This window comes from Chiloscyllium plagiosum, chromosome 23 (assembly GCF_004010195.1).
Source record: "Chiloscyllium plagiosum isolate BGI_BamShark_2017 chromosome 23, ASM401019v2, whole genome shotgun sequence".
Classification (NCBI taxonomy): domain Eukaryota; kingdom Metazoa; phylum Chordata; class Chondrichthyes; order Orectolobiformes; family Hemiscylliidae; genus Chiloscyllium; species Chiloscyllium plagiosum.
In genome coordinates this window covers 54025544-54040298 of record NC_057732.1, presented here as the reverse complement: position 1 = coordinate 54040298, position 14755 = coordinate 54025544, and the positions used below count along the sequence as shown (strand labels likewise).

At 42.5% G+C, this 14755-nt stretch overlaps 1 protein-coding gene across 1 annotated transcript in view; it reads left to right on the top strand.

Moving 5' to 3' along the window:
* The first annotated feature begins 14627 nt into the window (after window positions 1-14627).
* Window positions 14628-14755, top strand: part of LOC122561484 (metabotropic glutamate receptor 3-like) — a 256129-nt gene continuing 256001 nt past the window's right edge. The window contains exon 1 of the mRNA XM_043713230.1: window positions 14628-14714. The gene's annotated coding sequence lies outside the window, so the exon portion shown is untranslated. The remainder of the gene's footprint in view (window positions 14715-14755) is intronic.

The following is a 14755-nucleotide window of genomic DNA, read 5'->3' as shown; positions in this document are numbered from 1 at the left end:
ATAAACAAGTAAACTCTCTTTGGTATTTCAATCCTGGAAAGTGATAGTGTTGGTCAAATAAGAATGGGTAATAAATACTAGCCTAGCCAGCAACATCCACATCTCATGAATTAAATTTAAAAATTATAGGTAAATAGATAGGGTTATTCTATTTTATCATCTTTGCTTTTGAGTAATAAACTTCTATTTCATTGTTAAAACCAAATCTTAAACATGGCAAGCTTCAGTGAAACACCGGCTTATTAAATTAAAAAAAAACAAAATATGATTAAGCCAGATTTGGTCAGTAATATTATCAGCAGGGAAATGATACATTTATTTCTTTCCACTTATTCTCCCCAGTTTGTCTTTCTGTCCCACCAGTCTTTCTTTGTGATTTCTTGATGGCAGTTTCAGAAACTGTCTCTTATCTAAGTGTTATCGATTTCAATCTGTTCTGACTTACTCTGATTACCCATGTTGACACAATTTGCACAGACATGTGATTAGGAGTCTCTGGGAATGGCAGTTCTTTCCTTCTTCAGTGTTGGTATATAAGCCAAATGATTATTCATCTACTTGATGGTACTAATCATGTTTAACTGCAAATAATGGTAATTGTATTAAACAGCAGAGTTCAAGTTAATCTCTTGGCAGCCTCTGCTTCAAAGATAGCATCAGCTTGAAAGAAATGGAATGTATCTTTATAACTGACAATTGAGGGTATAGCTGTGGGGGATGTTCTAACAGATCCTTTTGAACGAGTATTTCAAACATAAATACAAAATTGCAACAGGTGAAAACAATTTTGACTCTCTCGGAATTTGCTGAATTCCAATCCAAAGATATCCCATGCTATGATCTCAACAGGTAGAAATGCAGGACAAGAGAAATTACAGAGTGAACCTTGGCTTGATAGGCCATAATTTTGAAACCAAAGATATTTTCATTCCTGTGATGGTCAGTCATTGAATATATTTACAAGAGGATGTCAATATTCTTTGGAGTAATAACAAAAGAATATCAATGTTTATTACACACAAACAGAACAAAACGTGAAATATTTTACACTATATGAAACATTTGAAAAAGTCTTATTTCAAAAATCAGAAATAATGATTCAATCTTCTTACCTTCAACAGCCTGACACATACTCACACCTCAGTGAAGGATCATCCTATTTCCACATTAAAGTTTCTTGTTCAATGGACACAGCTATACTTGGTTTCCTTCTGGAAAATGTATACATTCAATCAATGTTATCTTGTTTAGTTAATGTTTTATTATGACACTTAAACAAACTGCTAACAAAGCTCACTTACTCCTTAACATGTGTTCTTTAAACTCAAGCATTCAGCAGCCTTATACGATATAATCCTCTCTGAGACCTTAAATCCTTTTCTTCTGCTCTGACTATTTGGAAACAACAAAAGATTACTAAGCTACACCACTACTCATAAATCTTTTCTTTCTGAATACCCTGCTTTCATCAGAGAGAAACAAACCCACTCATTAACCTTTCAGATTTTATTTTACATTCAACAGGCAAGCACTTTGCAAAATACTCATATTCAATACAAGCCTTCATGACGTCATGGGGGTGTCATTGAGGTGGCAGTGCTTGGAGTGGGGACTCCTGGCTGCAGTAGGCCCGGAGGGGCTTTGTCGGCAGCAGCAGTGAGGTGTGGCCTGGAGCGGTGGCAGAGTGGGCACTCAAGGCTGAAGTAAGCCCAGAACGGGTGGTGTTGGCAAGACAATGGTGGCATGGGGGACGGGCGGGGGGGGGGGTGCTAGAATCTCCTGGGGCATCGGCGATATCATTGCTGTACCTAGTGTGGGGACTCCTTGAGGTCAACTTTGGAGAGATGGAGCAGACCCAATGGGCTAAATTACCTAATTTCTGCTCCTATGTCTTATCTGGAGATGTTTCAGAAGCTCAGGAGCTGTGTTTGGGACAGCAGTCGATGAAGATGAACTCTATTTCTGTACTCTCTTTTTATTCTTTATTAACTTAAAATGGTGCCAGATTGTGAAGACAAAACACTTTTCATTGTATCTCTCTAGATATATGTGACAATAACTCATTTCTTGATTCATTCAAGTCCAGCTTGATTGGGACATTTGTTTATTTTCATATTTACAGTTGATAGTGTATTCACTCAGATATTTTCTCTTCTGGCGACATGAATCATTTTCACATTGCATGGTTATAGCATTAAATCTAATGAAACGCCTCAAATTCTCGGTATGAAATCTTGATAGAAATGTTATGTGCCATATAAATAACACCTCTGCAGAATTATTGGATATATGGATTTCAGAATGTTATAAATCCAAAATCAAATACAAAATACCTTTTTCCACAGATGAATGTTTTTGTTGACATGCATTCAGTTGTGTGAATAATAACTGACTAGTCATTCAATCCCCATCTCATCGTGCTGTAATAAAACTGCACCAACACCAATTTTGTTGCTATAAGTAGCCATTTTAAATGGTGTGGAATCATGTGGTGTTGCTAAGACCAGTGCAGCAGTCAGTACAGCTTTCAAGTTGTCAAAGGTACTCTGACACTTTTAGTCCACTCAAATTTCTTTCCTCTTCTTATCAGACTTGAGGTCCTGAAATTTGGACTGAACATTGATAGAATCCATTCCTACTAGTAGACTCTAAAATTTCACATTTTGTCTGAGGCATGAACAATTCCAAAATAGACTTTACTTTTGTTTATCTAGTTGCTATTTAATTTTATCCCATAATGTGGCCCAAATAAGTGAACACACTATTCTTATTCACATGTGGGACATGGGCATCACTCACTGGACCAGCATTTATTAACCCGGAGAAGGTAGTGGGGAGCTGCCTTGCTGAACCACTGCTGTGGGTAGACCCACAATGCACTTAGGAAGGGAATTCCAGGATTGTGACCCAGCCACAGTGAAGGAACAACAATATATTTCCAAGTCAAAATGGTGAGTAGCTTGAATCATAGAATCCCTACAGTGTGGAAGCAGAACATTTGGCACGTGTCCACATTGACACTCCAAAAAGCATCCCACCCAGACCCACCCCCTTATCCTGTAAGCCTGTATTTCCCATGGCTAACCCACTTAACATACACATCCTGGACCTATGGGCAATTTTGCATGGCCAAGTCACCTGACCTGCACATCTTTGGACTGTGGGAGGAAACTGGAGCACCCAGAAGAAATCCACACAGACACAGAGAGAATGTGCAAACTTCACACAGACAGTTGTTCAAAGCTGGAACCAAACCTGTGGGGCAGCATTGCCAACCAGTGAGCCACTCTGCCACCCTGAAAGTTGGAGAGTTACTTGCAAGTAGTGTTGTTCCCATGTATCTGTTGTCCTTGTCCTTCTAGATGGAAGTGGTCATGGTTTAGATGGTGCTGTCTAAGGAGCCATAGTGAATTCTAGTACTTTCACTACAAGATGATAGTCCAATAATATGCACATTATTCAATATGTACCTATCTTAGCCTTTTCTGTTTCAGATGCCCTTCGAGTGCACCTACTTTATCACTTCCACCAGCTTGTATGAACATTGACATTAAAAGTTAACATGTTATTTTTTATAGACTATCACATCCACATCTTGATCCTCCATAACTGAGCTCTCAAAAATAGCTGTGTACTTTTAATAATCTAACAAAAACTCTTAGCCTAGAACTTGCTCACATGGTGCTGAAATGTGTAATAGCAGGATTGTTTGAATTTTCATGAGCTTCAACACATATATTCAAACATGGCCCTGTGTGGAATGGCTATTCAGAGATACAGGCTGCATTCTAAAAGATGACAACCAAGTATCCATTCATAAACAGAGCTGCAATAAAACTGCAGAATCTTTCTCTAATAAGAAACAATTGAAGAAACTAGGATGGCACTTTCAAATTGTTCTTTTAATTAGTAACTCATCAGATTTAGTGACAGTGAACAAAAACAAGCAGGGATGTTGTCATCAGTCATAAACTCTGTCACTGCTGACATTGTCCGACGTGAAAGTCAAAGACAGAAAGAGGTGAGAAGGGTACTTTTTATTGTCTGGGTCCTCAAGTTTATGAAAGGTATTTTAGAGCTCAAATCAATTGGGATTGGATTAAAAACAAATTACAAGTTTTATTCAGATAACACTTTAACTTAAATTTTCTCATCTAGTGCAAGCTAGTATTCCATATGACTCTCATTGTTTATGATATTAATTTCAGTAATTTGGTAAATTCAGCATTTCCCATATTTTACTGGTCTTGATATCCCATTTGGTCTTACAGACAGTTTTTTTTAGAACATGATGGTTGTGTTCTTGTGCAACCCACATTATAGAAAAATCCCACTTTAGAAACAGCACTTAAACAGTTGGCAATGTAATTGCGCCACAGCCAAAACACATTTTAAAAGTTCGCGCTTTAGAAACAGTGCCCCAATTCATCAATTGCCTCACAGCGAACTTGCGTTAACGAAACATGCATTGTAGCAGAACAACCATTGAAACTTCACATAACTTCATGATGGAGTCCTGAATATAAAAGTTGGCACATCATGTTGCAGCTGTACAAAACTCTAGTGAGGCCACATTTAGAGTACTGTGTGCAGTTCCGGTCAGCGCACTACAAAGAAGGGTGTGGAGGCTTTGGAAAAGGTGCAAAAAAATGTTTACCAGGATGTTGCCTAGATTAGAGGGCTTTAGCTATAAGGAGAGATTGGATAAACTTGGATTGTTGTTGCTGGAATGTCAGAGGCTGAGGGGGCGACCTGAAAATGTATATAAGATTATGAGGGGCATGGGTAGAGTGGATATCTAGTCTTTTTCCCAGGGTGGATATGTCAAATAGTAAGGGTTAGGTTTAAGGTGAAAAAGGGGGTAAGTTTAAAGGAACAAAGACAGAAATTGCTGGAAAGGCTCAGCAGACATGACAGCATCTGTGGAGAGAAATCAAAGTTCACGCTTTGGGTTCAGTGACCCTTCCTCAGAAGTTTAAAGAAGGTTTGCAAGACAAGATTTTTTACAAAGATAGTGGTAGGTGACTGGAATGTGCTACTGAGGGAGATGGTAGAAGCAGATACAGTAGCTACAATTAAGGGGCATTTCGGCAGACTCAAGAACAGGTGGGGAATAGAGGGATACAGTCCATGTTCAGGCAGATGGGATTAGTTTAGAATGCATCATGGTTGGTACAGACATGGTGCTCCCGTACTGTATTGTTCTATGTTCTATGTTTTCCTCCCTTTTCCATGCATGTGTCAGCCATGAGCTCATTGGTAGCACTCTCCTTTCTTACTCAGAAAGATGCAAATTTAAGTCCCATTCCTCAGGTGCGTTTCAGTGCAAAACTGAGAAAGTGCTGAATTCATGAAAATGCCATCTTTCAAATGGACCTTAACATCCTTTGTTTTCCCATCTGGCCATTAACGGTCCAGAGTGCCATTTGGAGAAGAACATGCAAGTTATTCCTGGTGTCTAGATAATTACTCCATAAAAGTAACAGGAAAACATGTCTCTGGTCATTATCATATTGCTGTTTGGAGGAGTTGTGTGGAAATTGACTGTTATGTGTCTTATAACGTAACTATGAGTACACTTCAAGATTATTTAATTAGCTAGAAAGTATTCTGTGAGTTCCTGAGAGATTGAATGTGCGACATAAATGCTGCTTATTTGTTATCGTTGTAATAGCACAGTGAATTTTTAACAGAATGCTGGCTGATCACCTTTTAGCTCGTCTGTAGTTAGGGCAACTGATGGGCTCTTATGGTATAGTGGTAATATCCCTACCTCTTGATCGGGAAACCCAGGTTCACAATCCCACCTACACCAGATGTGTGTTGTAATATCTCTGAACAGGTCAGCTCAAAGCCAAAGGAATGCTAAATGGTAGATTACTTGTACATGTTTCTACAGGAATGATTTTTCTTCAAATGTAACATTTGACTTTAGAATATTAGTTGCAAACCACGCAATCTGCTCCAATCTGATGAGAGTTGCAGTTTAGTTTGAATTGAGCATGTTCAGTTTCTGCCAGGGAGCTGGGGAAGGGTCATTACTCTCCAGCACAGTTACACACAGATGCACACAAAACATCAAGCAAATGTATGTTAAGCCTTTTTTACCCTGTCCACGATATCAACAGGTCTTAAGCCCGCATTATGGTAGACACATGCACACTGTCATTAAACCTGCCAGCGTTGACAATAACAACTTGCATTCATATAGCAGTATTAACGCCATTGAAAATAAATACCAAAGCATTGATATGCATGGTCATTCCCACACATTCTACCTCTCTGAGATGTCATAGCTTCCGCAGCCATTGGAACATTGGATGATAAGGGCGCTCCACAATGTAGCATTACTACCTAACACAGAAAGTCAGTAATGTATAGACCCTTGGGATCCCAATCTTTACACCAGTAGGTGTCCTCAGGCCCCCTAAGTGGAACCCATTAAACAAACTTTCAGCGAGGAATGAGGAACCTATCAACAGTCAGTTCCTATTGACTCTGTGCAGGAAGTGTTTTTTTCTTCAACAGGAATAGAAAACATTTGTGTTACCTGACACACGTTTTAAAATAAAAATAGCAAATGGACTGCTCGATAATGTGTGAGACCAAACAAAGCAGTTGGCTGTGTTTTAAGGAGGTAAAACTGGGGAGAGGGAAGGGGAGACAAGGCAAGGTTTAATTAGTATTGTGCACTGCATGTGAATTTTAGTGCTCAATATTGTTCTGTCTGTGGCTCACACAGAAAAAGGAACCTGCATTTATATCATGGCCTATCATTTTTTTTCAGGAATACCTTAATTTGTTTCCAAATCATTGAGTTACTTTTGAATTGTAGACAGTTTTAGCAGCAAGCAAGAAAGGGTGGCAGTATTGATTAAAAAGAGCATTAAAATTCTACGAGTGAAACAATGTCCTGGAGGGGGCAATATCTGAGTCTATTTGGTTAAAATTAAGAAACAACATAAAAGGTATATTACACTATTGGGTGTATTCTATACACCATCAACAATTAGGAAAGATACAGAGGAGCACATTTGCAAAGATATTATGGAGAGGTACAAAAATTATATAGAGTGTGATAATGAGACATATCAATAAATTTTTTTAAAATTCATTCTTGTGATGCAAGCAACACTGACAAAGGCAACATTTATTACCCATCCCTGTGTCCTTGAGATCACTGGAGTGAGCCATCTTCTTGAAAAATTGAATACAACTTGCTAGGCTATTCCAGAGGACAGGTAGACCACAAGACATAGGAGAAGAAATTAGGGTAGTCAGACCATCCAATCTGCTTAGCCATTATGGTTGATAAGTTTCTCAACACATTCTCCCACTTCCTCCCCAGAACCTTTGACTCCCTTGATACTCAAGAACCTATCTATCTCCGTCTTAAATACACTCAATGACCCGGCCTCCACAGCCTTCTGTGGCAGTGAATTCCATAGATACCCCACTCTCTGGCAGAAGAATTTCTCCTTATCTCTATACTAAAAGGTCTTCCCTTTACTCTAAGGCTGTGCCCTCGAGTCCTGGCCTCTTCTACCAATGGAAGCATCTTCCCAATATCCACTCTGTCCAGGCCATTCAGTATTCTGTAAGTTTCAATTAGACCCCCTCCCCATCCTTCGATTATAAAACCAAACACATTACTATAGATCTGGAGTCACATCTAAGCCAAACCATCGAGAATCTAGATTATGTTCCCCTGAGGAGTATTACTGAACCAGATAGGTTTTTAATATAAATCTGACTGCTTCATTGCCATTATCAATGAAACTGGCATCTCCATTCCTGATTTAGGTATTGGATGTATGTTTCCCAGCTGCCGGTGGGGGGGTGGGGGGTCGAACCCATGACTCTCGAGCATGAGTCCAGGTGTCTGAGTCACTGATATTAGCTTCTCACTACATCCCCCTGATATAAAATGGGATGATAATAGTAATAATTAGGGCAGGGTCGGGTGAGAGTTTACAAAGCATTTCAGGAAAATCTTCAAAATCAGCATGTTTTCAATTCAATGAAGAGGGAGCTTTGATGGTTCTGAGGAAGGGGATCAGTCAAGTATCAGTTTGGGAACAGTGATCATATTATTACAGTATTTAGGTTAGGTATTGTAAAGACAAGGAAAAATCCAAAGCAAAATTTCAAGGGTGGAAAATGGATAGTTTGTATGGGATGGAAGCAGATTCATCCAGGCAACTTGGAATAAAGTTTGTCAGACAAGAATATAATGCAACATTGGACAGCCCTTAAAGAGATAAAGTTAGAAATCACACAACACCAGCTAATAGTCAACAGGTTTATTTTCCTGTTTCATCTAACTCTCTATTTCTTTCCTCATCCTAGGACTTCTGACTTTGACTTCCCTACCCTTCTCCCCACTTGGCAATTTACCTTCACTGTACCTGTATCATCTGTAAGTCATGATTAGGAGGTGCTGGGGTGGACAAAGTTAAAAAACACACAACCCGAGGTTGATTTGGAAGCACTAGCTTTCAGAGTATTGTTCCTTCATCAGTAGGTGGGGCATAATCATAGGACACAGAATTCTGTTCAATACCAGCACCTCCTCATCATGGCTTACAGAGATAGTTCAGCTACAGTGAAGGTAAATTGCCAAGTCAGGAAAAGGGTAGGGTAGTCAAATCCAAAAGCCCCTGGATGAGGAAAGAAATAGAGAGTTAGGTGAAACAAGAAAAGGGATGTTAGGATACATTATCAGGTGAATAATATTAATGAGAATCAGGTTGAATATAAATAATGAGGAGGAAGGTGATCAAGAAAATATGAGAAGCAAAGATGAGCATGAGAAGAGACTGGCAGCTAACATAATGGGGAATCAAAAAGACTTCTTTCAGCATGTAAATACCATAAAGGTAGGTAGAAATAGGTTGATTAGGAACCGTTAAAGAGCATCTACACGTGAAGGCAGAGAGTATGGATGAGGTATTAAAATAAGTACTTTATATCTTTACCACGGAAGAAAGTGCTTCAGAGTTATAATGACAAAGTAGATTCTTTTTTCGAATGTATTCTTTCAAGGGATATTGTTGTGGTTCTGTTCGCCAAGCTGGAAGTTTTTGTTGCAAACGTTTCGTCCCCTGGCTAGGCAACATCATCGGTGCTTGGGAGCCTCCTGCGAAGCGCTTCTTTGATGTTTCCTCCGGGTTTTATAGTGGTCTGTCCCTGCCGCTTCTGGTTGTCAGTTTCAGCTGTCCGCTGTAGTGGTTGGTATATTGGGTCCAGGTCGATGTGTTTGTTGATGGAGTTTGTGGATGAATGCCATGCCTCTAGGAATTTCCTGGCTGTTCTCTGTCTGGCTTGCCCTATGATAGTAGTGTTGTCCCAGTCGAGTTCATGTTGCTTGTTGTCTGCGTGTGTGGCTACTAAGGATAGCTGGTCGTGTTGTTTCGTGGCTAGTTGATGTTCATGTATGCGGATTGTTAGCTGTCTTCCTGTTTGTCCTATGTAGTGTTTTGTGCAGTCCTTGCATGGTATTAGTTTTGCTCATGTTGGGTATCGGGTCGTTCGTTCTGGTGAGTTGTTGTCTGAGCGTGGCTGTTGGTTTGTGTGCCGTTATGAGTCCTCGGGGTCACAGTAGTCTGGCTGTCAGTTCCGAGATGCTCCTGATGTATGGTAGTGTGGCTAGTCCTTTTGGTTGTGGTATGTCCTCGTTCCGTGGTCTTTCTCTTAGGCATCTGTTGATGAAGTTGCGCGGGTATCGGTTTTTGGCGAAGGGGTATGGTTGTCCCTGGGCTGGCCAACGTTTGTAATCCACCAGGAACTGCCCTTCAAATGAATGAGTTGCTCAGGCAGTTCAAAGGGTCAGTTAAAAGTTAACCACATTGCTGGGGTCTGGAGTCACATGTAGACCAGACACCAAAAGGATGACAGGTTTCTTTCTATCAGGATGTTAATGAACCAAATGTTATCAGTGATAGTTTCATAGTCACCAACACTGAGACCAGCTTTCAAAACTAGAGTTATTATTTGAAATCATGTTCCATCAGCTGTCGTGACCCGAGAGCATTAGCCTGGGCCTCTGAGTTACTAGCGCAGTCATAGAAAGGCTGGCTAGGCCTAAGGTTGATGGCAACAGGTATGATCCCAGCTGATAGTATTGAACATGCCAGATCTCAGAATGAAACTTATTGCTTGTTTTTTGTGGTTAGTTAATGTGGTGGTTAGACACTGAAACATTTCTTCATGATGCTGCTGATGTAATTTAACATCAGTACATATATTTAATGCACAAAGAAAAGAAAATTAACAGCCTGTATATAAAATAAAGATAAAATCACCATAATCCTACTGAACTATAGGGCTGCTCCCTCATTAGAGAGGAAGACATCTCGTGATGGATTAACTTGAGGGTCACCATTCCTCAGGTGAGGGGAGAGGCTACAAAAGTGGGGTCTCCATAGTAACATAGAATCCCCTCAGCGTGGAAGCAGGACCTTTGGCCCAACAAGTCCACACTGACCCTCTAACCCACCCTGATCCATTCCCTTACCCTATATTTACCCCTGACTAATGCACCCAACCTCCACACCCCTGAAGCTATGGGCAATTTAGCATGACCAATTCACCTGGCCTGCACGTGCTTGGATTGTGGGAGGAAACCAGAGCACCCAGAGGAAACTCACACAGACATAGGGAGATTGTGCAAAACTCCACACAGACAGTCGCCTGAGACTGGAATCAAACCTGGGTCCCTGGCGCTGTGAGACAGCAGTGCTAACCACTGAGCCACCGTACCACCCACGACCAACAGTGGAATTGAATCCCTACATTTCACATACGTGAATCACAAACTACCCATTGAGCCAAGTGAGCTAACCAACCTCCCATCTTATATTGCAGTTAGAAAGATCTTACACAATCATCAAATCAAAGTTTTGGACTGTATCCCTACACCAACCATCACAGAAACTCAACTCAATTGCAATACATCTCAACTGTAAGGTTTCTACTTCACCCACTCCTTCCAGCTTCTTTCCCATGGACTGTGGAGTCAATTTGATCACTCCTTTGCTGGTCTCCTGATGTGGACTCATCACAAATTGGTGAACTTATACTTTCTCAGTTCCAATAAGCTGCAAATTTCTTTCCAAACTCTCATGTCTGGAAACTACACAAAGCAACACTTCAACTGGGGCCTTTCTTTCAACAGAACTAAAAAATATATTTCTAAATTCAATCCCTGATCCTTCCAAACTAAACTGTTTCCAAATTCCCCTCAGCCCCACCCCCATCTCTCTATTTATCCCCCTTTCCCCACCCCACATTCCTGATGAAAGGCTTATGCCTGAAAAGGTGATTCTCCTGCTCCTCAGATGCTGCCTGACCTACTGTGCTTTTCCAGCGCCACACTTTATCAGCTCTGAACTGAAAACAAAGCCCGTGCTTTAAATCTTTTCAGACCACCTGAACATTGGGGAACTGCATTATTTGAACATGTCAAATGGAAACTTATGTCTGTAACACTCTCTCAATCAGAGATAAGGGTCAGTCAGGATTATGAATCTGAAGTCTTGGTTCATGATTTAATCATGACTTGACCCTAAGTGATGGGGGCAGTAGGAAGCCATTCGGCCCATCAAATCGGCTCCTCCATTCAATAAGATTGTGGGTGATGTGGCAAATTGTCACCTAGAGAGTTGTGTCTAATTCATTAATCCATATTGTGACTGTGAATGTTCAACCTTCAGATAGAGTAATGGAGCACAGCAAAAGGCCACTAAAAATCATGTCAGTCAAAAACAACCATCTAACTATTCCAACCCCATTCCCCAGCACTTACCCCATCACCTTGTGTGCCTTGGCATTGCACACACATATTGACATACAGCTTTGCTGTGATGGGAGTTCCTGCCTCTCCCACCCTCACAGGCAGTCAGTTCCAGATTCCCACCAGCCTCTGGGTGATTTTGTTTTCCTCACATTCCCCTCTAAACCATCCTGACCCTTACTTTAAATCCATGCTCCCCGATCATGGATCCCTCCATCAAGAGGAAAGGTTTCTTCCTGTCTACCCTATCTATGTCTCTCATCATTTTATTTAACTCAATCATATCCCTCCCCAGTCTGCTCTGCTCGAAGGAAAGCAACGAGGAGAAAGTGAGGACTGCAGATGCTGGAGATCAGAGCTGAAAATGTGTTGCTGGAAAAGCGCAGCAGGTCAGGCAGCATCCAGGGAACAGGAGAATCGACGTTTCGGGCCTGAAGAAGGGCTCATGCCTGAAACGTCAATTTTCCTGCTCCTTGGATGCTGCCTGACCTGCTGCGCTTTTCCAGCAACACACTTTCAGCTCTAAGGAAAGCAACCCCAAGCTGTCCAATCTCTCTTTGTAACTGAAACTCTCCAGCCAAGGCAACATCCTGGTAAATCTCCCCTGCACCCTCTCCTGTGCTGTCACATCCATCTAGAATGTAGATTCCAGAACTGCACACAATACTCTGTACAATTCCAGCAGAACCCTCCTGCAATTAAGCTCTATTCCTTGCTAAAAGAGATAAGTATCTCATACCTCTTCCTCATCACTTTGCCCACCTGTCCTGCTATCTTAAGGGACAGTATACTTGCACAGTAAGGTCTCTCTGATCCCTAGTCCTAGTATTCATCCTGTACTTCCTTGCCTTGTTTGTCCTGCCCAGGTGTATCACCTCACATTTTTATTCTATTTGCCACTGATCAGTCCATCTGACCGGGTGGAAGTGAGGACTGCAGATGCTGGAGATCAGAGTCTAGATTAGAGTGGTGCTGGAAAAGCACAGCAGGTCAGGCAGCATCCAAGGAGCAGGAAAATCGACGTTTCAGGCAAAAGTCCCCATTAATTTTCCTGCTCCTGGTTGCTGCCTGACCTGATGTGCTTTTCCAGCACCATACACGTCCACCTAACCAAGCCATCTAGACCCTTCTGTAATCTTAAGGCTATCCTCCTCATTACTTACCACGCCACCAATTTTCATACCAGCTGCAAACTTACTGATCAATCCTCCTCCATTGAAATTTGCATCGTTTAGATATTCCACAAACAGCAAGGGCTGCTGTTGATCATTAATCCCTGTGGAACTCTGTGGACAGACTCCCAATCACAAACATCACCCACTGGTTCTGGCCAGTGTGTTAGTCCTGGATAGTTGCTGCTGTGGTGTGACACTGTTCAGTGTTACTGACCTCCCTCTTGACCTGGGTACAGTACCGCCCTGTGTCTGACCTTGGTCATCACTACCTCAATGTGTGTAGATGCTCAAATTATTGTTAAACCCTCGCCTTTGATTTTTAATTGCGCACAGATTGATTGTCCATTTTAATTGTAGATGTCTGTGCTTTATTTTTAAAGTTCACGCAATCCACTGAATATTGCATTTCGATCTTTTTTGTCGATCACCTCGGAGTGATTTCTGTCCGAGAACCTGGAGCCTTCTGTAAGGTTTGCCCGGGTCAAACAAATCCTTGCCCCTCCCTCTGGCTGCGATGTCACGGTCCAATCAATCCGACAGCAACTCTCCCACAATCCAGCTGCTCCCCCCAAGAAGGCCATGGGGCCAAAGCCGCGACTTGAGGCGCTATATAAATGCACGCTGTTGGGTCGGTCTGCGGGTTTGCCTCCAAAACCCTTCGATGGATTTACATTGCGTTGACCGTTTCCTCTCTGTGTCACTGCCTGAAGCCGAGTGACCGTTCGGCCCCTCGAGTCCGTGCTAGAAATGTTTCAGATATTTGGGGGGTATTGGGGGTGAGAGGGAGGGTATAATATTTAAGACGGGAAGTCTCAGAACACGCCATTAAAGACAGATCCCATTGAAATATTAACATTGAGAACTGCATCGGAATTAAACTGATTTGAAATTTGTTTTCACAGAGAATTTCATGGCCGTGACGAGAAATACTTGGGGACAGACTCTGACCCTCCGCAGCTTTACTCCCGGAGTGAGTTTTTGTTTGTAATTGGACTCACAAAGTAGCTGGTTCAGCCCTGGCCGGTTATTCGCAACTTACCGGTGACGAAAAGGCGGGTTGGTGTGCGCTAAGGATCATCTCTGATTCAATCCCTGAACAATCCTGACCCCCCTCCCCCGGGCGGGGGGCAAGCTGCCCTGAGAGGGGTCAGAGAGCAGTGATGCTGCGATATATCCCGTGTGGGTGAGAGAAAGCGGGGGCTGAGCTCCCAGAGCAGCGCTGGGGCTGGGGGATGGTGTGAGAGTGTCCCGGAGACAGTGTGAATGAGAGTGTGTGGGAGCATGTCTCGGTATGTCCCCTGCACACAAACCCAGCATGCACACTCTCACACTCATACACACACTCACAGAAACTGTCTCACACACTCTCACTGTGTCTCTGTGGGGACCCTGTACCGGGCGGGGCAAATACTGTGCCTGACTCAGTGTGAGCGGTGTCCCGGGCCGGACCCTGACACAGACACAGACAGAGACAGAGAGACTGACGGAGACACCTCCCTATCTCTGTCTGTGTGTGTGTGAGAGAGAGAGAGACAGAGAGAGGCGGGAAAGACACTTTAACACTCAGCCCTGGCCAATCAGATCGTGGTTTCCCAGGTAACCAGCTGCAGATTGATGCCGGTATCCAGGAGACGGCAGCATCCCCAGCTCCAATGGCCATTCCCCAAATCCATAAAGCTCCGGGTGAACCGCTCCAGCCGCCACTCAGCTCCAGCACAGCCAGGACCCGCTCCCGGTCCGAGCAGGTCAGTCACACCCCCACACCCTCACTCCCCATTCCCCACAC